At 41.4% G+C, this 26,996-nt stretch overlaps 1 pseudogene; it reads right to left on the reverse strand.

The window, feature by feature from the left end:
* Positions 1-19,578: 19,578 nt before the first annotated feature.
* LOC105861903 (ELL-associated factor 1 pseudogene) lies at positions 19,579-20,931 on the reverse strand (annotated as a pseudogene).
* Positions 20,932-26,996: the final 6,065 nt, after the last annotated feature.

Below are 26,996 nucleotides of genomic sequence, written 5' to 3' on the forward strand. Positions count from 1 at the left end.
CTTTTTGTGGTTTCTTTGTGTTGGTTATTGAGTTGTTGTTGCAGCTCGGTGAGTGTTCTTATGATCCACATACGAAATTCCTCTTCTGTCATATTGTTTGCCTGATTTTGGTTGTTGTCCGTTTCTAGGGGGCTGTTGCTTCTCTTTTGGGGAGAGTTTTCTGTTTGGTTCTTCATATTTCCTGAGTTCTTTCGCTGATTTCTTCCCATGTTGATCAGTTGTTTTTTCTTTCCTTTAGGTTATTGTTTGGGTATTCACACACCTCGTTTAGTTTCTGAGGCGTAGGTGATGTCTATGGGTGAGATTGGACCACTCCCTGTATATTGAGTCAGTGGGTGCCGTGGAAAGGCTGTGCAAGATGCTGTCCCTGTCAGTATGTGACGTTTGCTTGGAGTAACAGGCTATGCTGTTGATTTTGTGTCCTGTTATCTGCTCTTATTTTGGGCGGAGCTGTGTTGGGTAATTCTGCCCTCATGCAGTTAGCAAGGGTCAAAGTTCTGTTCTCTGCTTCCAGGGAAAGCTGTCAGGGCGGGGCTGGAATGGTCCCGCTCAGCCAGAAAGTCTGTGTGTGGGGGTGAGGCTGTCTGAGACCCGCATTCTGGAGCGGGCCTCGCTTCTTTACACCCTCCCCAACTCCGTAGCTACTCCTGGGCCTCTGCCAGCGGGCCAGACCAAATGCCACCAGGCCTCCCTGTACTGTGATACCACCGGGTAGGTTCCCTGCACAGGAACGCCACCTGGGCTGGGCGCACGGCCTCCTCCTGGGAGGAGGGTTGCCCTCTAGGATGCTGACCTGCCGCTGGAGGCACACACACCTCAGTAGGCTGTTCACGTATAACCCTTCTGTGCCCCGGGCAGTGCTAGCCCTCGGTGCAGGGGATTTGGTCTGTAGGTCCGACCTCTGGGTCCCAGATTTCAAACTGTATCGCCACCAGGGAGAGGAGTTCCGGTCTCAATTCACCCACAGGTAACCAAAACTGGGTGTATGTCTCTCATCCTCTGAGTCGGCACCATTCTCCTGGGAACACGGTGCCAGCAGCACCTGGGAGGGCAAGCGGGCCGGGAGCTCATAGTCTGCGTTCCCCTGGAGACAGCTGTAGGGTCCCAAAAGGTAAAGTCCTGTTCCCTGGAGGTGCCTGCGGCTGGTGGCTGTATTGTCTCTCTGGGAAGCTGTGTTTAGGGTCGGCGGAGGGGAGGAGGAGGCAATATGGCACCTGCCGTGCAGCTCGGGTCTGTGCACATGGAGGCGCCTGGAGGAAGTTGGGAACCTGGTGCCACGTCTGCTACAGGCTCACTGCTGGCCGGCGGTGGCCATCTGTGGGCTGGTGTCCATAGGTCTCTCCACCCGCTTGTGAGCCCACCAGCAGTCCCAAATGCAGGGGAGGGGAAACAGCAAATCCACCTACCCTTGCCGCTGGTCTCCGGGCTGCTCCAGTGGTCTCAGCCTCCAGTTCTCCTCCGCAGCCTCCTCTCTCATTGCAGTTTTGATTTGCATTTCCCTGATGATTATGATGTTGAACATCTTTTCATATGTTTGTTTGCCATTATTGTGTCTTCTTTTGAGAAGTTTCTGTTCATGTCTTTTGCCCGTTTTTTGATAAGGTTGTTTGATTTTTTTCTGGCTGGTTTTCCTGAGTTCTTAATAGATTATAATTATCAGCCCTTTATGAGATATGTAGCTTGCGAAAATTTTCTCCCATTCTGTGGGTTGTCTGTTTGCTCTTTTGACAGTTTCTTTGGCTGTGCAGAAGCTTTTTAATTTGATCAGGTCTCATTTGTTTATTTTTGTTGCTGCTGTGATTGCCTTGGAGGCCTTCTTAATAAATTCTTTGCCTAGGCCAATGTCTAGAAGGGTATTTCCAACATTTCACTCTTGAATTCTAATAGTTTCACACCTAAGGTTCAAGTCTGTTACCCAGCGTGAGTTGATTTTTGTGAGAGATGAAAGGTGTGGGTCTTGTTTCAGTCTTCTACATGTGGCTATCCAGTTTTCCCAGCACCATTTATTGAATAAGGATTCTTTTCCTCAGTGTATGTTTTTGTCTGCTTTGTCGAAGATTAGTTGGCTATATGAGGATGGTTTTATATTTGGGTTCTCGGTTCTGTGCCACTGGTCAATGTCCCTGTTGTTGTGCCAATCCAAAGCTGTTTTAATTACTATAGCCTTGTAGTATAGTTTGAAGTCTGATAAATTGATACTTTCTATTTTGTTTTTATTGCCTAGGATTGATTTTGCTATACGGGGTCTTCTCTAGTCCATACGAAGCATAAAATTATTTTTTCTATATCTGTGAAAAATGGTGATGGTATTTTGATAGGGATTGCATTGACTCTGTAGGTCACTTTGGGTAGTACAAACGTTTTAACAATGTTGATTCTGTTGACCCATGTGCATGGTATATTCTTCCATCTGTTTATGTGCTCTGCTATTCCTTCTTCTGTGTTTCATATTTCTCTCTGTAGAGGTCTTTTACCTCCTTTGTTAAAAATATTCCAAGGTACTTATTTTCTTTGTTGCTATTTTGAAGGGAATTGAGTCTTTGATTTGGTTCTCACTTTTACTGTTGTTGGCGTATATTAATGCCTCTGATTTCTGTGTATTGATTTTGTATCCTGAGACTTAAGCAAATTCATTTATCAATTCAAGGAGTCTCTTGGTTGAATCCTTGGGGCTTTCTAGGTATAATATCATGTAATCAGCAAAGAGTGAGAGTTTGATCTCTTCTGCTCCCATTTGGACTCCCTTAATTCCACTCTCTTGTCTGACTGCTGCAGCGAGGACTTTCAGCACTATGTTGAACATAAGCGGAGATAGTGGGCAATCTTTCCTTGTTCTGTTCTAAATGGGAGTGCTTTCAATTTTTCCCCATTCAGTATTATATTGACTGTGGGTTTGTCATATATGGCTTGTATCATTTTTAGGTAAGCTCCATCTAGCCTATTTTGTTGAGCATTCTTATCATAAAAGGGTGTTGGATTTTGTCAAATGCTTTTTCTGTATTTATTGAAAGGATCATATGGGTCTTTGTTTTTGCTTATGTTTATATGGCGAATTACATTTATAGATTTACGCACATTGAACCATCCCTGCATCTCTGGGAGGAAGCCCACTATTCATCAATGTTTTTTTTTTCTTTTAAATTCTGATTAGTGTTTCATTTTATGAATATATGACATTTAATTTATCTATTCGGTGTATTATGTACTTTGAATTTTTTTTATATTTTGGCTATTATGAATGATGTTGTCAACATTTATACCCAAGTTTTTGAATAAACGTATGTTTCCTTTTCTCACACATTGATACATAGGAGTGGAATTAGTAGATGATATGGCAAACTTATGCATTATGTAAATTTTTTAATGAAATGGCTAAACTCTTTTCCAAAGAGGCTGCACTATTTTATACTTTTTGCCCAGGTTCTTTCTTCCATTATTTTAATTTTTAATTATCATGGGTATATAATAGTTCCATGTATTTATGTGATACATGTAATGTTTTGATACAGGAATACAATGTGTATTAATCAAATCAGGGTCATTGGGGTATCCATCTACTCAAGTCTTTATTATTTCTTTGTGTTAGAAACATTCAACTTCCACAATTTTAGTTATTTTAAAGTATACCATAACTTATTGTTGACTATAGTCACTTTGTTGTGCTATCAGATATTGTTCATCCTATCTATCTAACTATATTTTTGCACCCATTAACCATAGTCACTTTATCTTCCCTTCCCCACTACCCTTCCCAGCCTTCAGTAACTATCATTCTACTGTCTGTCTCCTTGAGATCAATTGTTTTAATATTTACCTCCCAAATATGAGTGAGAACATGCAAGATTTCTCTTTCTGTGCTTGACTTATTTTGCTTAACATAACCTTCTTCAGTTCCATCTATGTTGTGCAAATGACAGGATTTCATTCTTTTTATGGCTATATAATATTCATTGTGTCTATGTACCACAGTTTCTTTATCCGTTCTCATCAATTGATGGAAACTTAGGTTGATTCCAAATCTTGACTATTGTGAACAGTGCTGCAATAAACATGAGAGTGCAGATGTCTCTTTGATATACTAATTTCCTTTCTTTTCGATATATACCTAGCAGTGGGATTGTTGGGTCGTATTGTAGTTATAATTTTGTTTCTTTGAGGAATCTCTGTGCTGTTATCCATAGTGGTTGCACTCATTTATATTCCCACCAACAGTGTACAAGGTTTCCCCTTTCTCAACATTATTGCCAGCATTTGTTATTGCCTGTTTTTTGGATAAAAGCCATTTTAACTGGAGTGAGATAATATTGTAGTTTTGATTTGCATTTCTCTGATGACTCATGATCTTGAGCATTTTTCACATATACCTGTTGGCCATTTGTACTTACTCTTTTGTGACATGTCTATTTAGGTCTTTTGCCTATTTTTAATTGTATTATTTTATTTTTTTCTATTGAGTTGTTGAAGCTCCTTATATATTCTAGCTATTAATCCCTTTTCAGATGGGTAGTTTGTAAATATTTTCTCCCATTCTGTGGGTTATATCTTTACTTTGTTGATTTTTTCCTTTGCTGTGAAAAAGCTTTTTAGCTTGACGTCATTCTATTTGTTCAATTTTGCTTTGGTTGTATGTGCTTTGGGGGCATTATTCAAGAAAATATTGCTCAGAAAAATGTCCTCAGGTATTTTCCCAAAGTTTTCTCTTAGTACTTTCATAATTTTGCGTATTAGATTTAAGTCTTTAATCCATTTTATTTGATTTTTGTATATATAAAGAGATAAGGGTCTAGTTTCATTCTTTAGCATGTGGATATCCAGTTTTCCCAGCACCATTTATTGAAGAGACTATCCCCACTGTAAAAGAGACTTTTCCCCACTGTATGTTCTTGGTAACTTTGTCAAAGATAAGTTCAGTATAGATGTGTGGATTATTTCTGCATTCTCTGCTATATTCCATTGGTCTATGTGTCTGTTTTTATGCCAGTTCAATGCTGTTTTGGTTACTACAGTTATGTAGTATAATTTGACGTCAGGTAATGTGATTCCTTCAGTTTTGGTCTTTTTGCTCAGGATGGCTTTGGCTATACTTAGTCTTTTTGGTTCCATATACATTTGGGGATTTTTTTTTCTATTTCTGTGAAGAATGTCATTAGTATTTTGATGGGGATTGCATGAATTTGTAGATTGCTTTGGGTAGTATGGACATTTTAACAATATTGATCTCCCAGTCCATGAACATGGAATAGTTTTCCATTTTTTCGTGTCTTCTTCAATTTCTTTCACAATGTTTTATACTATTTATTGTAGACATCTTTTACTTCTTTGGCTAAGTTTACTCCTAGATATTTTATTTTATTTGTAGCTGTTGTAAATGGGATTACTATCTTAGTTTATTTTTAAGATTGTTTGCTGTTGGCATATATAATAGAAATGCTACTGATTTTTTTTATCTCAGCATATACTGGGGATGCAAATGTTAAGGTTACTTATATTGCCCTTGCTACCTCCTCCCTTGAGTCAGAGCTTAATGTGTGTCCATCCCACAGAGGGTGTGCATCACACTCATTATGTATGTACACACCCATGTCCTCCTCCCCTCTTCCATCTGCCCCATACCCGATAAATGTTATTCCTATATGCCCACTTAGGTGTTGATCAGTTAATACCAATTTGCTGGTGAGTATATGTGGTGCTTATTTTTCCATTCTTGGGATACTTCACTTAGTAGAATGGGTTACAGCTCTATCCAGGAAAATACAAGAGGTGCTATATCACCATTGTTTCTTATAGCTGAATAGTAGTCCATGGTATACACATACCACATTTAATGAATCCACTCATGTATTGATATGGGCACATGGGTTGTTTCCACATCTTTGCAATTGTGAATTGTACAGCTATAAACATTCGAGTGCAAATGTCTTTTTTATAGAGTGCCTTTTGGGTAGATGCCCAGTAAAGGGGTTGCTGGATAAAATGGTAGATCTATTTGTATCTCTTTAAGAAATCTCCATATTGCTTTCCACGGAGGTTACACTAGTTTTCAGTCCCACCAGCAGTGTAGGAGTGTTCCTGTCTCTCTGCAACCACGCCAATGTTTATTGTCTTGGGACATTTTGATAAAGGCTATTCTCACTGGAGATAAGTGATATCTCATTAGGGTTTTGCATTTCCCTGATTATTAGAGATGTTGAGCATCTTTTCATATGTTTCTTGGCCATTATTCTATCTTCTTTGGAAAAGTGTCTGTTCATGCCCTTATCCCATTTCTTGATAGGGTTGTTTGACTTTTTATTGCTGATTTTCATGAGTTCTAAATAGATTCTAGATATCAGACACTGATTAGATGTGTAGTATGTGAACAATTTCTCCCATTCTGTAGGTTTTCTGTTTGCATCTTTGGCTGTGCAGAAGCTTTGTAGTTTGATCAGGTACCATTTATTAATTTTTTTGTTGCTGTGGTTGCCTTTGGGATCTTCTTCATAAATTCTTTGCCTAGGTCAATGTCTAGAAGAGCATTTCCAACGTTTTCCTCTATAATTCTAATAGTTTCACACCTTAGGTTTAAGTCTGTTGTTCAGCCTGAGTTGATTTTTGTGAGAGGTGAAAAGTGTGGATCCTGCTTCAGTCTTCTACATGTGGCTATCCAGTTTTCCAAGCACCATGTATTGAATAAGGACTATTTTCCCCAGTGTATGTTTTTGTTTGTTTTTTCGAAGATTAGATGGCTATATGAGGATAGTTTTGTAACTGGGTACTCAGTTCTGTTCCACTGGTCAATGTCCCTATTCATGTGCTCATACAAAGCTGTTTTAATTACTATAGTCTTTTAGTGTAGTTTGTAGTCTGGCAAGTTGATACCTCACATTTTGTTTCTATTACCTAGAGTTGCTTTTCCTATACGGGGTCTTCCATGCCTCAATGCGAAGCATAAAATTAGTTTTTCTATATCTGTGAAAAATGATGTTGTATTTTAATAGGGATTGCATTGAGTCTGTAGGTCACTTTCGGTAGTATAGACATATTACCAATGTTGATTCTGCCGACCCACGAGCATGGTATGGTTTTCCACCTGTTTATGTCCTCTGCTATTTCCTTCCTCAGTGTTTCATAGTTCTCCATATAGAGGTCTTTTATCTCCCTAGTTAACTATAATCTTTGGTACTTTATTGTCTTTGGTGCTATTGTGAAGGGTATTGAGTCTTTGATATGGTTCTCATTTTTACTGTTGTCCATGTATATGAATGCCTCTGATTTCTGTGTATTGATTTTATATCCTGAGACTTTACTAAATTCATTGATCAGTTCCAGGAGTTTCTTGGTTGAATCTTTGGGGTTTTCTAGATACAATATCATATCATTAGCAAAGAGTGAGAGTTTTATCTCTTTTGTCCCCATTTGCATGCCTTTAATTCCACTCTCATGTCTGATTGCTATAGCGAGTACTTCCAGCACTATGTTGAATAGAAGTGGAGATAGTGGGCAACGTTGCTTTATTCCAGTTCTAAGTGGAAATGCTTTCATTTTTTCCCAGTTAAGTATGATGTTGGCAGTGGATTTGTCTTATATGGCTTGTATCCTTTTTAGGTAAGCCCCGTCTATGCCTATTTTGTTAAAGGATCATATGGTCTTTGTTTTTGCTTCTGTTTATATCATGAATTACGTTTATAATTTTGCATATTTTGAACCATTCCATCATCCCTGGGATGAAGCCAACTTGGTTGTGATTGATGATTTTCTTCATAAGCATCTGGATTCAGTTAACTAGGATTTTGTTGAGAATTTTTGCATCTATATTCATAAGTAATATTGATCTGTAGTTTTCTTTATTTGTTGCATCCTTTCCTGGCTTTGGTATCAAACAGATGTTGGCTTCATAAAATGAGCTGGGTAGTATTCCATCCTTCTTGATGTTAAAATAATTTCTACAGGATAGATATCCATCTTCTTTGTAGGTGTGGTAAAATTCAGGTGTGAAAACGTCTGGTCCGGGACTTTTCTTTTTAGGAAGGTTTCTTTAAGCTGCTTATATTTCAGGACTAGATATTGGTCTGTTCAGGAATTCTGTTTCTTCCTTGTAGAGATTAGAGAGTCTGTGTGTTCCTAAAAATTTGTCCATTTGCTCCACATTTTCCAGTTTGTGTGCATAAATGTTTTTGTAGTATTCATAAATTATATCTTGTATCTCCATGGCATCAGTTGTAATATCTCTTTTTTGTTCCTGATAGAGCTTAGTGGAGATTTCTCTTTTCTGCTTTCCTTTATTCTAGCCAAAGATGTGTCAATTTTGTTAATTTTATTGAAGAACCAGCTTTTTGTTTTATTAATCTTCTCTATAGTCTTCCTGTTGTCAGTTTCATTTAGTTCTGATTTGATCTTATTGATTTCCCTTTTTTGCTGGTTTTGGGGTCAGTCTATTCTTCCTTTTTCTAGCGCTTTAAGTCAATTAATTACGTTGTCTATTTGTGATCTTTCTGTCTTTTGGATATAGACATTTATCAAATAAACTTGATAACTTGTGTCTCTTTGTCATTTAGTTGAAAGAATTTTTTGATTTCCATCTTGATTTCTTCCTTTATGAAGTGATCATTCAGCAGAAGGTTGTTTAACTTCCACAATTTATTGTAGAAATTAGAGTTTCTGTTAGTGTTTGTTTTTACTTATATTCCACTTTGATCTGAGAAGATACATGGTATAATTCCTATGTTTTAAATTTTTTTAGACATACTTTGTGTCCTAGGATGTGGTTAATCTTAGAGAAAGTCCCATGGGCTGATGAGAAGAATGTATATTCAATGATTCTGGGTAGAATGCCCTGTAAATGTCAGGCCCAATTCTTCTAGAGTTTTGTTTAAGTCCATTATTTCTTTTTTTTTTAACTTTTTAAAAATTTCAGCATATTATGGGGGTACAAATGTTAAGGTTATGTATATTGCCCATGCATCCCTCCCCCATTGAGTCAGAGCTTCAAACGTGACCATCCCCCAAACATTGTACATCTCGTGCATTATGTTTGTAGTTATCCATCACCTCTTTGCCCCGCCCATCTGTCTGACACAAGATAAATGTTATTCCTATATTTCCACTTAGGTGTTGATCCATTAATACCAATTTGCTGGTGAGTACATGTGGTGCTTGTTTTTATATTCTTGAGATACTTCACTTAATAGAATGGATTCCAGCTCTTTCTATCCAGGAAAATACAAGAGGTGTTATATCACCATTGTTTCTCAAAGCTGAATAGTACCCTATGGTATACATATACCACATTTTATCAATCCACTCATGTATTGATGGGCACTTGGGTTGTTTCCACAGCTTTTCAATTGTGAATTGTGCTGCTGTAAACATTTGAGTGCTGGTGTCCTATTTGTAGAGTGTCATGTGATCTTTTGGGTAGATGCTCAGTAATGGGATTGCTGGATCAAGTGGTAGATCTACTTGTATCGCTTTAAGATATCTCCATATTGCTTTCCATAGAGGTTGAACTAATTTACAGTCCCACCAGCAGTGTAGAAGTGTTCCTCTCTCTCCGCATCCATGCCAACATTTATTGTTTGAGAACTTTATGATAATGGCCATTCTCATAGGAGATAAGTGATATCTCATTGCAGTTTTGATTTGCATTTCCCTGATGATTAGATATGTTGAGCATTTTTTTCATATGTTGTTGGCCATTATTCTGTCTTTTTCCCCTTTTATTTCATCATATTATGGGGGTACAAATATTGTTAGAGCTACAAATGTTGCCCCTGCTCCCCTCCCTCCCCCCCGACGTGCCAGAGATTCAAGCATGTCCAATCCCCAGGTGGTGCGCACCACACACATCATTAAGTATACACCCCTCCCATTCTCCCCCCTCCCACCTGCCCACCACTCGATGCAAAGTATTTTTTTCACATTTTGGTTACATTGTATATCTTTGCCTCTCCCTAAGAAGGGTTAGAGTTATGCTCTTCCCCTCCAAAATGCTCATCCCTAAGATTGGGTTTCTCCCCCCCCATCCCTGGTGAGCGTTACCACCATTTGAGAACCATAGTTTTAATCAGTCAGTACCAATTTGATGGCGAGTAGATGTATGGCCCATTTTCCATATCTTGTGTCACCTCACTTTGGATAACGGGCTTAAGCTTAATCCAGGATAGCATAAATGGTGCTAGCCCACTGTCATTTCTTAGAATTGAGTAATATTCCATTGTGAGCATATACCACATTTTAATTATCCACTTATGAATTGACAGACACTTGGGATGTTTCCATCACTGTGCAATAGTGAATTGTGCTGCCATAAACATTCTGGTCCAGATGTCTTTATAATAGAAACTATCAAGAGAGCAAACAGACAACCGACAGAATGGGAGAAAATTTTCGCAAACTACACATCCAATAAAGGGCTGATAACTAGAATCTATATAGAACTCAGGAAAATCAGCAAGGAAAACTAACAAACAAACAGCTCTATCAAAAAGTAGGCCCTAGACATGAACAGAAATTGTTCAAAAGAAGACAGAAGAAGACATTCCCCCAGTCATTGCTTATCTGAAGACTGAATTCCCTCCATCTTTGCTTATCTGAGAATGTCTTGTTTTCTCCTTTGTATACAAAAATTAGTTTTGCAGAGAGTAAGATTCTAGGATGGGCATTATTTTGTTTCAGAATGGTAAGAATGGGGCTCCAGTCTCTCCTGGCTTGTAAGTTTTCAGTAGAGAAATCTGGCATTATTTGGATTGGCTTCCCTTTGTATGTTACTTGCTTCGTTTGTCTTACAGCTTGTAGAAGGGCCTCTTTAGTTGATATTTTGTCAGTCTGATGACTGCATGTTGTGATGTCTTCGTGTTTGCATTGAATCTCCCAGGGGTCCTTTGAGCTTCTTGAACTTGTATATCCAGGTTTTTACCAAGGCCTGGGAAATTTTCCTCTATTATATATTCAAATAGCTTATCCAACCCTTGAATGTTTTCTTCTTCCCCTTCTGGTAACCCTATGACCTTCACATTAGGTTTCTTCACATAATCCCACATCTCTTGTAGGCTTTGCTCTTTTCTCTTGTTTCTCTGCTTTATCTCTGTGACTGATTTATTTAATTGGAAGGTGTTATCATCAATCCCTGAGATTCTTTCTTCTGTTTGATCTACCCTGTTCTTGAGGCTTTCCACTGTGTCTTGTAGTACGCTGAATTGATTCTTCATTTTCAGGAGTTCAGTTTGGTTTTTCTTTATTATTTCAATTTCTTTAGTGAATTTTTGTTCCAGGTCCTGGAATTTTTGTGGTTTATTTGTGTTGGTTATCCAGTTTTTCTTGCAATTAATTGAATTTTCTCACAATCCATGTTCAAAATTCTTCTTCTGTCATGTGGTTTGATTTTGGTTGATGTCCATTTCTAAGGGGCTGGTGTTTCTCTTTGGGGGTGCACTTTCCGTTAGAGTCTTCATTTTTCCAGAGTTCCTTCGCTGATTTCTTCCCATCTGGATCAGTTGTTGCCTGTTACCTTCAGGTTTTCATTTGGATAATGACACACTCTGTTTAGTCTCTGAGCCAGTAGGTGGTGTTTGTGGGTGAGATTTGACCACACCCTGTAGGATGAGTCAGTAGATGCCATAAAAGGGTGTGCAGAATGACCTCCCTGTCGGTAGGTGGTTCTTTCTTGGAGGAGCAGGCTACACTGTGGTTTTTGTGTCCCGTAACCAGCTGCTCTTCCTCTGGAGAGGCATTCTAGTGCCTCAGGTGGTTGGTGGGGCCCTGGGACTTCCAGGTGTGTCTTTATTCTCCACCTCAGGGACAGCTGCTCTGGAAGTGAGTCAAGGCAGAGTTGGCTTGGGTAAGCCTGCCCTCAAGCACCACAAATGCTGTAGCAGAGGTCAAAGTTCTGTTCTCTGTTTCTAGGCAAACTGTCAGGGAGAGGCAGGAATGGCCCCACTTGGCCAGAAAGTCTGTACATGGGGGTGGGGCTATCTGAGACCTGCAGTATGGAGAAGGCCTTGCTCATTTCCACCATCCCCAACTCCACAGCTTCTTCTGGGCCTCTGCCAGCAGGCCAAACCTCATGCCAGCGGGTCTCCCCCATCTGTGATTTGAGGCGGTCGGTTCCCTGCGCAGGGTCTCCACCTGGGCTGGGCACATGATCCCCCCTTTGGAGGAGGGTTGCCCTCACACATGCTGATCTTCCCTTCAAGGCACACACACATTAGTAGGCTCATTCATGGATATCCCTTCTGTGCTCCAGGCCACGTGAAACCTGGGTGCATGGAATCTGGTCTGCAGATATGATCTCTGGCCCCAAGAATTCAAACCCTGACCCCACCAGGGAGAGGAGTGCCAGTCCTAATTCATCCATGGGGAGCCCAGGCTGGGTCAATGTATCTCAGCTTCAGGGTCTGCCCCATTCTCCTCAAATCACCAGGCCAGCAGCACCTGGTAGGGCTGGTGGGTAGGGAGCTCACCGTCTGAGTAGCCCTCAGTCAGCTGTAGGGGTCCAAACGGGAAGAACCCGTTTCTTTAAGTTGTCTCTAGCTGGTGGCTCTATTTTCTCTCTCAGAAGCAGGGGATAGGGAAGGAAGGGGGGAGACTGTAGCAAGTTGACGCCTGCCGAGCGGCTTGGGTCTGTGCACATGGAGGTGCCCTGAGGGAGTTGGGAGCCTGGTGCCATGTCCGCTACAGGCTTACCAATCACTGGTGGTGGCCGTCTGTGGCCTGGTGTCTACAGGTCTCTCCAACCACTGGGGAGCCCACAAGCAGACTGAGATGCAAGGGAGGGGAGAGTTAACTGTTCCACCTACTGTTGTTGCTGGTCTCCAAGCTTCTCAGGAGTTAACTTCTTCCAGTTCTTCTCCACAACCTCCTCCTGTGAAGTCTACCATAGTCTCAGGTTCCCCTTCTTTTGACCCTGATTCAATGTATGCTTTTCTGCTTTCTTATTTCTTCTACATTCTTCTAAGATGTTCCTTTTTTGCAGAGACACCCAGGATGGTGGTGTTTCTCATCTGCCATTTTAAGAAATATATTTTGTATCCTAGTCAGTTATTTCTTTTCTTTCTTTTTTTAAGTTTATTTTTTTTTATTTCAGCATATTATAGGGGTGCAGATTTTAAGGTTACAATAAATGCCCTTTCCCCCTCCCCCCAAAAGTCTGACTTCCCAGCATGACCATCTCCCAGATGGTGCACATCTCACTCATTATGTAAATATACACCCGCCCCCCTCCCCCACTGCCCAATACCATATTACTGTAGTATCTAGGTGGCCACTTAGGTGCTACTCAGTTAATACCAGTTTGCTGGTGAATATATGTGGTGCTTGTTTTTCCATTCTTGGGATACTTCACTGAGTAGTATGGGTTCCAGCTCTAACCAGGAAAATATAAGATGTGCTATATCGCCATTGTTTCTTACAGCAGAATAGTACTCCATGGTATACATATACCACATTTTATTAATCCATTCTTGGATTGATGGGCACTTGGGCTGTTTCCACAGCCTTGCAATTATGAATTGTGCTGCTATAAACATTCGAGTGCAGCTGTCTTTTTTCTAGAGTGTCATTGGATCATTTGGGTAGATGCCCAGCAATGGGATTGCTGGATCAAATGGTAGATTCACTTGTATCGCTTTAAGGTATCTCCATATTGCTTTCCACAGAGGTTGAACTAGTTTGCAGTACCACCAGCAGTGTAGGAGTGTTCCTCTCTCTCCGCATCCACGTCAGCATTTTTTATTTGGAGATTTTTTGATAAAGGCCATTCTCACTGGAGTTAACTGATATCTCATTGTAGTTTTGATTTGAATTTCCCTGATGGTTAGAGATGATGAGCATTTTTTCATATGTTTGTTAGCCATTCTTCTGTCTTTAGAAAAGTTTCTGTTGATGTCATTTGCCCACTTTTTAATAGGGTTATTTGATTTTTTTCTTGCTGATTTTCGTGAGTTCTAAGTATATTCTAGTTATCAGCCCTTTATCGGACACGTAGGATGCAAAATTTATCTCCCATTCTTAGGTTGTCTGTTTACTTTCATGACTGTTTCTTTGGCTGTGCAGAAGCTTTGTAGTTTGATCATGTCCCATTTATTTATTTTTGTTGCTGTTGTGATTGCCTTTGGGGACTTCTTCATAAACTGTTTGCCCAGACCAATGTCTAGGAGAGTGTTTCCAACTTTTTCCTCTAGAGTTCTAATAGTTTCATATCTTAGGTTTAAGTGTGTTATCCAGCGTGAGTTGGTTTTTGTGAGAGGTGAAAGGTGTGGGTCGTGTTTTAGCCTTCTACAGGTGGCTATACAGTTTTCCCAGCACCATTTATTGAAGAGGGATTCTTTTCCCCAGCGTATGTTTTTGTCTGCTTTGTCAAAGATTAGATGGCTATATGAGGATGGTTTTATATCAGGATTCTCATATCTGTTCCACTGGTCAATATTCCTGTTTTTGTGCCAATACCATATTGTTTTAATTACTACAGCTTTGTAGTATAGTTTGATATCTGGCATATTAATGCCTCCCATTTTGTTTTTGTTGCCTAGAATTGCTCTTGATATTCGGGGTCTTCTTTGGTTCCATACGAAGCGAAAAATTATTTTTTCTATTCCACAACATCAAGAAGAACGGAAACCTCCCCGACACCTTTTATGAAGCGAATATTACTCTGATACCAAAACCATGAAAGGATGCAACAAAAAAAAGAAAACTACAGACCAATATCCCTAATGAATATAGATGCAAAAATTTTCAACAAAATCTTAGCTAACTGAATCCAGACACTTATCAAAAAAATAATCCACCACGACCAAGTGGGCTTCATCCCAGGGATGCAGGGATGGTTCAACATACGTAAATCTATAAATGCAATTCACCACATAAACAGAACCAAAAACAAAGACCACATGATTCTTTCAATAGATGCAGAAAAAGCTTTTGACAAAATTCAACACCCTTTCATGATACGAACACTTAAGAAAATAGGCATAGAAGGGACATACCTAAAAATGATACAAGCCATATATGACAGACCCATAGCCAACATCATACTGAGTGGGAAAAAATTGAAATCATTCCCACTTAGAACTGGAACCAGACAAGGCTGCCCACTATCTCCACTTCTGTTCAATATAGTGCTGGAAGTCTTGGCTACAGCAATCAGACAGGAAAATGGAATCAAACGTATCCAAATAGGGGCAGAAGAGATCAAACTTTCACTGTTTGCTGATGATATGATATTGTATCTAGAAAACCCCAAGGATTCAACCAAGAAACTCCTGGAACTGATGAATGAATTTAGTAAAGTCTCAGGATACAAAATCAATACACAAAAATCAGAGGCATTCATATACGCCAACAACAATCTAATTGAGAACCAAATCAAAGACTCAATTCCCTTCACAATAGCAACAAAGAAATTAAAGTACCTAGGAATTTACTTAACCAAGGACGTAAAAGACCTCTACAGGGAGAACTATGAAACACTGAGGAAGGAAATAGCAGAGGATGTAAACAGATGGAAATCCATACCATGCTAGTGGATCGGCAGACTCAATATCATCAAAATGTCTATACTACCCAAACTGATCTACACATTCAATGCAATACCTATTAAAATCCCATCGGCATTCTTCACAGGAGGTTGTTTAATTTCCATATTTTTGTGTAGAAATGTGAGTTTCAGTTAGGGTTGATTTCTACTTTTATTCCACTGTGATCTGAGAAGATACACGGTATGATTTCTATTTTCTTAAATTTCTTGAGGTTTACTTTGTGTCCTAGGGTATGGTCAATCTTAGAGAATGTCCCGTGTGTTGATGAGAAGAACGTATATTCAGTGGATTTTGGGTAGAGTGTCCTGTAAATGTCAGTCATACCCAGTTGTTTCAGAGTTTTGTTTAAGTCCATTATTTCTTTATTAATTTTCTTTTGAGGATCTGTCTTGTGCCATCAGTGGGGTGTTGAAATCTCCAGTGATTATGGAGTTGCTATTAATCCATTTGCTTAGCTCCAGGAAAGTTTGCTTTATGAATCTGGGTGCACCTAAGTTAGGTGCATATATATTTAAAGTTGTTATCTCTTCTTGTTGAACTGTGCACTTCACCATTATATAATGACCCTCTTTGTCTTTCACTACTTTTGTTGGTTTAAAAACTAAATCGTCTGAAATTAGAACTGCCACACCAGCCTTCTTTTGGCTTCCATTTGGTTGGAATACTGATCTCTACCCTTTGTCTTTTAGTCTATATGCACCCTTTCAGTTTAGATGTGTTTCCTGAAGACAGCATATACTTGGCCTGTATTTTCGTATCCATTTAGCCAACCTATGTCTCTTGAGTGGAGAGTCATTTAAGCCATTCACATTTATTGAGAGAACTGATAGGTAAGGTAGATTGCTGTTCATTCTGTTGGGTTGGATGTTGTTGCTATGGTTTCTGTCTTGAGCCGTTGTAATATCTGGCCTTTAATATTTGGGTTTTGGTTGTTTTTATAGTTATGGGTTGTTATTATTGTGTTTCGTGCATAACGCTGTTTTGAGTACTTCTTGTAGGGCTGGTCTTGTCTTGGTGAATTCTCTGAGACTTTGCTTTTCTGAGAATGTCTTTATTTCTCTTTCATATACAAAATTTAGTTTTGCAGAGAATAAGTCTCTAGGCGGGGCATTGTTTTCTTTAATAGAGTGAGAATGGGGCCCCAGTCTCTCCTTGCTTGTAAAGTCTCATTAGAGAAGTCTGGTGTTATTCGAATTGTCTTTCCCTTGTATGTGACTTGCTTCTTTCGTCTTACATGTCTTAGAAGGGCCTCTCTAGTTGATATTTTGGTCAGTCTGATGACTGCATGTCTTGAATCATCCTGTTTTCAGTGAATCTCCCAGGAGTCCTCCTAGCTTCTTGAACTTGTATATCGAGATTTTGAGCAAGGCCTGGGAAATTTTCCTCTATTATATTTTCAAATAGTTTGTCCAACCCTGAGTGTTGTCTTTTTCCCCTTCTGGTAAACCTATGACCTTCACATTAGGTTTCTTCACATAATCCCTCATCTCTTGTAGGCTTTGCTCTTTTCTCTTGTTTCTCTGCTCTATTTCTGTGACTGATTTATCCAATTGGAGGGTGTTATCTTCAAGCTCTGAGATTCTTTCTTCTGTTTGATCTGCCCTGTTCTTTGGACTTCCACTGTATTTTGTAGTTCCCTGAATTCATTCTTCATTTCCAGGAGTTCGGTTAAACTTTTCTTCATTATGTGTATTTTTTTTTTTGGCATTATTACAAATCTCTAGTTTATTTGTATTAAGTTCCCCCAAATCACATCTTTACTAAGGCTTGCCATGGCACTTCAGACACTTTAGAATTTGGCCTTTTCATCTTGCCTAAATGACCCACAGTATAGTAGACATTGTATAGAGCAAAGAAAAGGCAATTTTAACAATTCAGCTAAAGACTTTTAAATCATGAAAATCAACATGAATATTTTCACCTATCTCCAAATGCCTGGAATGTTTTCTCTATGTCTATCCCCTGTACTTCACTGGTTAGTTTTCTCTGCCTCCTCCCCGACCAGGCTATAAGCATCTGAATGTCTATTCCTGTGGACACACCAAGAAATAGAGATAAGAGTGATAGTCTCTGCTTTTGAGGAGTCCATAACAACTCAAATTCAGGCAATAGAAAGGTCAGTATGTACACACAGGACACTCCATGTGGTTTAAACATAAAAAGGGTCCACAAAGATGGCCCTACAGAGCCTCAGGAGTGGGGTTTGGAGGTGGAGGGGAGGAGGAGAGGCTGAGAGAAGGCACAGAGGCAGGAAGAACTAAGTCTAGTTTGGCTGGCATGAGGGTATTATGAGAAGTCATCTGTGAGGCCAAATTCTTGATTTCCAAAAAGAAAAAAATTTCTTACTCTGGTGGGTACAAATAGAGGGTAGGGGACCGGAACCACCAAAGGTTTTGTGCAGAGAACAAAACTGGACCTGTGCTATAGAATAACCATCCGGTGTTGGGTAGGACAGACGACAGGGAGGAAAGGGTCTGAAGCTCAGAAAGCTTAACTCACTGAGCCCAGTGCCACATGTAAGTATTTCCTATAGAAAGAAACATCTTGGCCCAACATACCAAAAACCACAGTTCTGTCTATATAAGTAAATCAAGGCTTTCAAAAAAAAAAAAAGGGAAAGAAAAAGAGAGGCTTAAATAGATATTTTTAGTTCAAGTTCCTAAAACCTGCCCCAGTTTGAGCAAGTTAAGAGTAGTGAAACAATTCCCACATCCAGTAACAATTCAAGTCTCCCAATCATGACCTTCACCTTCCCTGAGCTGTCATTATCAATCCACTATAAATAAGTTCCTACCTGCCACTAAATCCAATGAAACATCACAACTTCACACCAGCTGAGAACCCAGCACAGTACTAGTGCACAGCTATGACCTAAACTTGGGTGGAGTGGTGTGAGCATGCTGCTGGGCACTGGCTCTGTCCCCATCTCCAGCTCACTGCGGTCACTATGCGGATGAAAATAGTCAACTCTACAAGGTACAACTCAAATAAAATCTCCCACCACAGACTCTTACCTTTCTAGGTCTGGACTACTTCCCTCCACTAGCTGGGGTGGGGGAGGCCATCTGAGTGGGGGCACTCAAAGAGGAAAAATTATTATTACTGTCTTGATGGAAATTTCTCAGAACATGTTCAAACTACAGAAATGGGCTACTCTATACTAATTACAGGACAATTTATCACACATTCATTCAATATGGAACATTTACTAGTGACCAGTTTCCTGCAACAACAAATTCATTTGGAAACTGCACACTGCAGAAGGCAATCTTGTGACTTTCTTCTAGTTGTATATAAAAAATACAAATAAGTCTGGGAGTCAGGCACAAACAGTGGTACAATAGCATGAACAGAAATCCCCTATCAAAGAATGTGTCATTTCACACTGCAGAACTCCTATCTAGATTCTGGTTTTTGGAAACTTACTGCTGGTTCATTTGTTCAGAGAGGTTCTTCACTACACCTCTCTTCTACTCATATCTCCCCCTGCTAAAATCCACTCAATGAAGAATACTAATTATGGATCCACATGGAACCAAAAGTCCCAATTTAATTCAGTCACATGCATCAGCATAGAAGCTGCTGATTTAATCTGCTGCTCATCCAGCCTCAAGTGTTTAGGGACTGTGTGGATCTGAATTCAAGCTAGAAGTACCCAACACTTTTGTCTTTTGGAATCAAATCGAAGCTTCAATGTACATCTAAAAGTTCCATGTATAAGAAATCTCTGGGCCGGGCGCTGTGGCTCACGCCTGTAATCCTAGCTCTTGGGAGGCCGAGGCGGGCGGATTGCTCAAGGTCAGGAGTTCAAAACCAGCCTGAGCAAGAGCGAGACCCCGTCTCTACTATAAATAGAAAGAAATTAATTGGCCAACTGATATATATATATAAAAAATTAGCCGGGCATGGTGGCGCATGCCTGTAGTCCCAGCTACTCGGGAGGCTGAGGCAGAAGGATCACTCGAGCCCAGGAGTTTGAGGTTGCTGTGAGCTAGGCTGACGCCACGGCACTCACTCTAGCCTGGACAACAAAGCGAGACTCTGTCTCAAAAAAAAAAAAAAGAAATCTCTGATTCCAACAAAAGAGATTCAAGGGAGAGAAAAGCCCGGGAAAGGGCAGGCAGTACACAGGAGACTGCCATAGCTGGCTGTGTGCTTCCTTTTCCTAGTCTGTAAATGGGGGGTTGAGCTAGCCAGGTCTCCTAGTTCCTAACCAGCTGACACACAAGCACTCAGTCTTGAAATCCATTTCTACCCAGGCTTGTTAGGCTGGGTCAGATAACTTCCTTACCACTTTGTGTCAACAATTTAAAGTGGTTTTAACATATTTTGGTGATGTAGTTTGAGGTTTACCCTTCTCTCCTATCCCCTCAAAGACTGTTTCATTTCACTGGTGCAAACCACTTAGCCAAACTGACTGGCCTGGTGAAGACATAGCCTTTGAGTAACCTAGACCAGGGCACATTTGTCTATTTCTCATTAACAATGTTAACTAAATAGAAATGTAATTCTGTTAGTTCTTCTATAGATCTACTTTGAAACATGAGATTGTTCAAAAATTACATGAGAAAATCACCCATCACCACTAAGTTAAAGGTTTGAATATCTGAGAGCTCCAGAGCCCCAAACTCCTACTACAGTCACTGATTCATAACATTTTCCTCTTGGCAATGGACTCCATGCTAAAGTAGCCCGGTCTTGTAGCATGTTTGTGCACCAAAAAGTCGATTTTGAAAGATCCAGTGCTAGTCATCACTGTCACTGCCAGACTCACTCAACTGCAAGTCATTTCTGAGGGTGTTCATGAGCTGGTTGCTTCCTTGTGGCCGGCTGGTTCCATTGGCAATGGCAGGCCTGCTGTTGTAGGGCTGCTGGTGTGAAGGCTGTGGAGGAGAGGCTGGGCCATTGTCCTCGCCTCCACTGCTGGAGCTATCGTCATCACTTCCCGAGGAGCTCTCAGAGTCTGAGGAGCTGCTCCCACTGCTGCTGCTCATCTGTTCAATAACGTCGACTTCGGCTCTCAGTTCTCTTTTGATATCATCCAACTGAGGTTCAGGTGAGGGGTTATCTTTTACGGGAGACGTTTTGGGTCCCACTGGAGGCTTCATTGGAGCTCTGAATGGCATAGGTGGTGGAGGTGGTGGTGGCTGTGATGGCTGTGGGGTTCGGTTCGAGTAGGCTGCTGTTCCATTCAGGCCTGGATTTTACTGCTCCCCTCAGCTAGGGATATGTGGCAGTGTAATTGTGACTTCATATCCTTTGCCAACCTGAAGCTCTCCTTCACAGGAAGTGTCTATAGATGCTGGCTTAAAATCATAGCGAATGGTGTGGAGGAGGCCCACGGCCGCTTCTCGAAGCTCTCCCCGAGCCGCAGACAATGTTCCTCGAGGTCCAGTAGCGGGTTCACGGTCCCGTTCATGGCCGCGCTTGGGCCTAGTGCTGAGAGCGGCGCTCTCCTGGCGCAGCCGCAGCCCAGGCTTCTGGCGCTGGCGTGTGGGAGGACGGTCCATTATGTGTATTTCTTTAGTGAACTTTTTTTACAGATCCTGGAGGCTTTTTGTGGTTTCTTTGTATTGGTCATTGAGTTGTTCTTCCAGGTCGGTGAGTGTTCTTATGATCCACATAAGAAATTCCTCTTCTGTCATTTTGGTTGCCTGATTTTCTTTGGTGCCCGTTTCTAAGGGGCTGGGGCTCCTCTTTGGGGGTGTGCTTTCCGTTTGGTTCCTCATATTTCCTGAGTTCCTTCATTGATTTTTTCCCATGTCGATCAGTTGTTGTTTCTTTTCTTTAGGTTTTTGTTTGGGTATTCACAAGCCTTGTTTAGTTTCTTAGCCCGTAGGTGGTGTCTGTGTGTGAGATTTGACCACTCCCTGTATAATGAGTCAGTAGGTGTCGTGAAAAGGGTGTGCAGGATGCTCTCCCTGTCAGTAGGTGGCGCTTGCTTGGAGGAATAGGCTATGCTGTTGTTTTTATGTCCTGTTATCAACTCTTGTTCCTGTAGAGAGAACTCTAGTGCCTCAGGTAGTGGGTGGGGCCCTGGGACTTCCAGGTGTGTCCTTTTCTCCCCTTCAGTGAGGGCTAGTTTAGGAGAGAGTCTGGGCGGAGCTGGGTTGGGTAAGGCTGCCCTCAGGCACCTCCAGTGTCGTTAGCAGGGGTCAAAGTTTTGTTCTCTGCTTCTAGGCAAAGCTGACAGGTTGGGGCTGGAATGGCCCGGCTCAGTTAGAGAGTCTGCGTGTGGGGGTGGGGCTGTCTGATACTCGCAGTCTGGAGCAGACCTGGCTTCTTTCCACCATCCCCAGCTCTGCAGCTACTCCTGGGCCTCTGCCAACAGGCCAGCCCACACGGCACCAGGCCTCCCCTGGCTATGCTGCCAGCGGGGAGGTTCCCTGCGCAGGAACACCACCTGGGTTGGGCACACGGCCTCCCTTTGGGGGGAGGGTTGCCCTCTAGGATGCTGATCTGCCCCTGAAGGCACACACACCTCAGTAGGCTGTTCACAAATATCCCTTCTGTGCCCCAGGCAATGCAAGGCCTCGGTGTACAGGATGTGGTCTGCAGGTCTGACCTCTGGGTTCCAAAGTTCAAACTATATCCTCACAAGGGAGAGCAGTGCCAGTCCCAATTTACCAACAGGGAGCCCACGCTGGGTCTATGTCTCTCAACCTCAGGGTCTGCTCCATTCTCCTGGGATCACCATGCCAGCAGCACCTGGGAGGGCTGGCAGGTAGGGAGCTCACAGTCTGAGTTCCCCTTAGTCAGCTGTAGGGCCCCAAAAGGGAAGGTCCCATTCCTTGTAGGTGCCTCCGGCTATATTGTCTCTCTGTCTCTCTGGGCAGCCACCGGTAGGGTCGGGGGAGGGGAGGAGGAGGCAATATGGTGTCTGCCGCGCGGCTGTGTCTGTGCACATGGATGTGCCCCGAGGGAGTTGGGAGCCTGGTGCCATGTCTACTACAGGCTTACTGCTCACTGTCAGTGGCTGTCGCTGGGCTGGTGTCCGCAGGTCTCTCCACTGGCTGGGGAGCCCACCAGCAGTCCGGGATGCAGAAGAGGGGAAACGGCCTATCCACCTACACTTCCTGCTGGTCTCCGGGCTGCTCCGGGGGTCTCAGCTTCCAGTTCTCCTCCGTGACCTCCTCCTGTGGAGTCCTCTTTCGTCCCAGGTACTCCTACTTCCGACCCTCATCTGATGTAGGCTCGTCTTCTTGCTTCTTTCTTGTAATTTCTGCTAGAATCTGTCTTTTCTGCAGAGACACTCTGTCTGGCGGTGTTTCTCATCCGCCATCTTCTCCTCAGTCTGTTATTTCTTTATTAATTTTCTCTTTGGAAGATGTGTCCTGTGCTGTCAGCGCAGTGTTGATATCTCCAGCTATTATGTAGTTCCTGTTTATCAATTTGTTTAGATCAAGGAGAGAGTTTCCTTTATGAATCTGGGTGCACCTTTGTTGGGTGCATACCTATTTAAAATAGGTCTTTTTGTTGAACTGTATACTTCACCATTACATAAGATTCTCTTTATCTTTCATTACTTTTGTTGGTTTAAAAGCTAAGGTATCTGAAATCAAATCTGACACGCCAGCCTTCTTTTGGCTTCGTTTTGCTTGAAAGACTAATCTCCACCCCTTTCCTTTTAGTCTATGTGCATCCTTGCAGGTTAGGTTTGTTTCCTGAAGGCAGTAGATACTCTGATTATATTTTTTTGTCCATTTGACCAGCCTATGTCTGTTGAGCGGGGGGTTTATGACATTCACATATATTGAGTGAACTGATAGTTGGAGCAAATTTCTGTTCATCTTTTTGGGTTGAACCTTGTTGCTTTGCTTGTTCTCTTGAGCCATTGTGGTATCTGGCCTTTAATCTTTATCTTTTGAGTGGTTTTACATTCATGAGTGTTTATTATGCTGATTCACGTGTAACACTGTTTTGAGTACTTATTGGAGGGCTGTTCCTGTCCTGGTGAATACCCTTAGTCTTTGCTTATCTTAGAATGTTTTTATTTCTACTTCATATACAAAAATTAGTTTTGAAGGGTTCAAGATTCTAGGGTGGGCATTATTCTGTTTCAGAAGAGTGATAATGGGGCCCCAGTCTCTCCTTGCTTGTAAGGTTTCCTTGGAGAAGTCTCATATTATTCGGATTGGCTTTGCTTTGTATGTTACTTGCTTCTTTCACCTTTCAGCTCCTAGAAGGGCCTCTTTAGTTGATATTTTGGTCAGTCTGATGACCGCATGTTGTGTTGTCTTCCTGTTAGCATCGAATCTCCTGTGGGTATTTTCAGTTTCTTGTACTTAGACATCTAGATTTTTAGCAAGACCTGGAAAATTTTACTCTATTATATCTTCAAATAGCTTATCCAACCCTTGCATCTTTTTTCTTCCCCTTAGTGAATCCCTAAAACCCTCATGTTAGGTTTCTTCACAGAATCCCACATGTCTTGTAAGCTTTGCTCTTTTCTATTATTTCTCTGCTCTATCTCTGTGACTGACTTATTTAATGGGAGGGTGTTATTTTAATCTCTGAGATTCTTTCTTCTGTTTGATATACCCTGTTTTTGAGGCTTTCCACTGTGTTTCATACTTCCCTAAATAGATTCTTTATTTCCAGGTGTTTGGTTTGATTTTTTCTTATTATTTCAATTTCTTTAGTGAATTTTTTCCAAGTCTTGGATTTTTTTTTGTGTGGTTTCTTTGTGTTGGTTATCCATTTTTTCTTGCATATCATTGAGTTTTCTTGCAATCCATGTTTGAAATTCTTCTGTCATTTTAGTGTTCTGAATTTGGTTAATGTCCATTGCTTGATAGCTGGTGTTCCTCTTTGGGAATGTATTTTCCATTTGATTCTTCATACTTCCAGAGTTCTTTCACTGAGCCCTTCCCGTCTGGATTAGCCAGTGATTCCCACCTTTCAGTTTTCGTTTGGGAAGTAACAGTCCCTGTGTAGCCTGTGTTCCTGTAGATGCTATAGAAGCAAGGCAGATAGAAGCTGCTGCCTACCATCCTGGATGTGTGCACTTCTATGATTGCTTGATCTGCCACTAGGGGGAGCCACTATTATATTGTTCAGGGTTCTTCTATCTCTGTTGAGAGGCTACTCCTGATGGCAGGGGTTACTTGGGGAGCCTATTACGGTCTCTTGCAGGGATTTTTGTTCCCTCACCACAGATCTCACTGTTGGCAGGTGGCCAGAGGCAGAGATCCATCCCTAGAGTTATGTTCCTTCCTACTGGGTGACCTAAACCAGTCTGAATAGCAAAGTCACTGGGCTGTGAGCTATTGATTGATCTGTGCCAAGGCCCTGCAGATTTACACTAGTTGTAGAGGGAAAGTGGCTTTTTTTGCATCACCCTACCTCCAGGGATGGAGAATACTACTTTTGGGGTGAAAGATGATGGCTAGGAGGAAGGAGTGGTCCCCAGTCTGCCCAGCACCCTAGCACCTGTAAGTCCTGCAGGCATTAGCCTTGTTATGACTAGGGAAGTTTTCAGAATTCATCCATCAAGACAGGCCTGGCTAGTTGATTGTAGGCTGTGTAAGGGCAGAGCTTGTCCTAAGAGTCTCTGGGCTAGGGAAACGGAGCTGACCGACACACCTTATCACACTGCAGCAGCTGGGCTATGGATCCCAACAATGGTGACTGCCCTCCTGCAGAGTGTTAGTGCTGGGGGTGAGTGTTCAGGAGATGGCAGGTGCCAGATTGAGGAGCTGGGTCATCAGGATGCCCTGTTTTCTCTTTTATGTCACCCTTCCACAATCTCACGCCTGTCCAGCAGAGTGGGCCTACTCGCCTGTAGCAGTTTCCAAGTTAGAGTGCCCTACTTAGTGATCACCTCCATTGGTCTGGACCTGCTGGGTGCCAGAGGCAAGTTACCTGTCTCCCAATTACTTCCAGCAGTAGCTCAGACTGGGTTCCTTCCCTGCCTAGTGCAGTACTGACACAGAGATCTGGGGAGTTCAAGATGCTTCCCGCTATTATCTCCTCCCCACAGAACCCCACGTCTGCTGCTGTGATTTTGCACCGACTTGAGAGGCAGGTCCCTGTTTGAGTGGGTGTGAAGGTCAGTGGGGAAGCAAGAAGATCTCCTATGGGTCTGATCCGACTTTACTTGCTGGCCCGGCGGGCGCAGCCGTCCCTTGCTCTATTCTCTGTTTGTTTCACACTCTCCAGAGTTCACGATCCTATGTCCCAATTCACCCTTTGTTCTTCCTATTTTGTGTGTTCCACACTGATTCTCTGCCAATTCACAGCACTGTTCTTGTGGGGAAGCAATCCACTCATGTGTAGCAGACCAAGATGTATACCTCTTTCTCTGGGAGCAGGAATCCAGGAGGTTACCTTTATTCCACCAATTTTCTTCTCCCTGCAACTGATTTTTATATGTTGATTTTGTATCTTGCAACCTTATTCAATTTGTTTATCAGTTCTAATAGTTTTTTTGTGGCCCATCATTCTTTGAGTATTTCCTAGATCTCTTATTCCTTCTAATGGAAAATAGTACTCAGAAAGACTAGCATTGGGTGTGTACTAGGGGTGTTCATGACTATTGGGATGTCATTGTTCCAAGCTCTCTCATTAGACACAGATAGGAAAGATACACACACACACACACACACACACACACACACACACACACACACACACTTACATCTATATTTACTGCTATCTGTCTTTGTCTTTCTCTCTATTGGTTCACACCAATAACTCCAATTCTAAACAAAAATTCAATTCCATGTACAATGGAATGTTATTCAGCCATATAAATGAAATCCTGTCATTTACAACATGGTTGGAGAACATTATGTTAAGTGAAATAAGCGAAATACAGAAATACAAATACTGCAATTTCTTACTCATATGGGAGCTAAAAATTAAAACAATTGATCTCATGGAGAGAGAAAGTAGAATGATGAATAATGGAGATTGGGAGTGTTGCTAGAAGGTGAGGAATACAATAAGAATTGTCAATGAGTGCAAAAATATAGTTAGGGAGATAGTATGAACAATATTTGGTAGCACGACCAAGTGACTACAGTCAACAATAAGTTATGGTATAGTTTAAAATACCTAAAAGAGTAGAATTGGAATGTTGCTAACACAAAGAAATGATAAATTCTTGAGGAGATGGACACCCTAATTACCCTGATTTCATTATTACACATTATATGCCTGTGATAAAACATCATATAGACCCCAAATATATAACTATTATGTACCCATAATAATTAAAAATTAAAAATATAAAAAAATCAATTCCAACCTATATTTTAAGTCCCTCCTTTGGCTGTGAGAAACTTCATTATAATTTTTAAAAATTAAACTGTTTTATTGAGATATATTTGACATATAATGAACTTCATATATTTAAATTGTACATTTTGAAAGTTTTAACATTTATATACACTCATAAAAACCATAACCAAAATCAAGATAATGAAAATATCCATCACTTTCAAAAGTATCCTTGTGCCCATTTGTAATCCCTCCTGTCTA

Source organism: Microcebus murinus, chromosome X, assembly GCF_040939455.1.
Source record: "Microcebus murinus isolate Inina chromosome X, M.murinus_Inina_mat1.0, whole genome shotgun sequence".
In the NCBI taxonomy this organism is placed as follows: Eukaryota; Metazoa; Chordata; class Mammalia; order Primates; family Cheirogaleidae; genus Microcebus; species Microcebus murinus.